Source organism: Microtus ochrogaster, unplaced genomic scaffold (genome assembly GCF_000317375.1).
Source record: "Microtus ochrogaster isolate Prairie Vole_2 unplaced genomic scaffold, MicOch1.0 UNK211, whole genome shotgun sequence".
In the NCBI taxonomy this organism is placed as follows: Eukaryota; Metazoa; Chordata; class Mammalia; order Rodentia; family Cricetidae; genus Microtus; species Microtus ochrogaster.
This window is the reverse complement of record NW_004949309.1, coordinates 41,554-42,473: the sequence shown is the minus strand read 5'-3', so window position 1 is coordinate 42,473 and position 920 is coordinate 41,554. Positions and strand designations below refer to the sequence as shown.

Sequence of the window (920 nt, the reverse complement as noted above, 5' to 3'; positions counted from 1 at the left end):
CTTACTTACTTACTTGCTTACTTACTTACTTGCTTTATTTATTTACAGTGGAAGACTTAATTCAGTAAGAATGATCAGAACGGTAGGGAAAAGAGTAAGATAACACGATGACTTTCCCTTCTGAGAGGGAGCTTTCTGGTAAGCCATGAAACTGTAGTTTCAAGTCCTTTTCCAAGGTCAGGCATTTCTTAGGTAAGCAAGGGTCTCCATTCATTCCCTTTGAGGAACTCTCTGGCCCTGACATTAACAACTGACTGGTGCCTATTGTCAAGGCCAATGGGACACTCCTCAACCCCTCCCTGCTCTGACCTGACCTGACCTGATGTGACCTGAGAAGCCACACCCCACCCCAGTTCGCAGGCCCCTCTCAATCTATCTATCTAACTAACTAACTAAATGTACACAATAAAATGTGGAATCTCTTCTCAATGAAATGCTGTTGACAGCCATTCGATGAATTTATTCTCATCTCAGATCAGAAAGCAGATCCTGTCCAGCAGGGAGGGATGTCTTCTTTCCGTGTTTCTTCTTCTTTTGTATGTTGCAGTAAATTCAGATGTGCTGGTATATGGTGAGAGAGAGAGAGAGAGAGAGAGAGAGAGAGAGAGAGAGCTTTAATGATTTAATATTCACCTATTTCTAGGCTTATTTACCAGCAATTTATTATTACCAGCAAGCACCTTCCTCGGAAAACATTGGAACCCCCATCTGTACATATCATGTACTAGCAAAGTGTGCGCATCCCATCTATCCCTTTATCAAACACCCAGTGAGATGGAGGCCACCATTTTCTTAGCCAGTGACAGTCAGGAGAGAGAGAGAAAGAGAGAAAAAGAGAAAGAAAGAAAGAAAGAAAGAGAAAAAAAATAAGGAAAGAAAGAAAGAAAGAAAGAAAGAAAGAAAGAAAGAAAGAAAAAGAA

At 41.0% G+C, this 920-nt stretch overlaps 1 protein-coding gene across 1 annotated transcript in view; it reads left to right on the top strand.

Moving 5' to 3' along the window:
* LOC101980986 overlaps positions 1-920 on the top strand; it is a 7,552-nt gene that overhangs the window by 4,986 nt on the left and 1,646 nt on the right. The window lies entirely within an intron of this gene.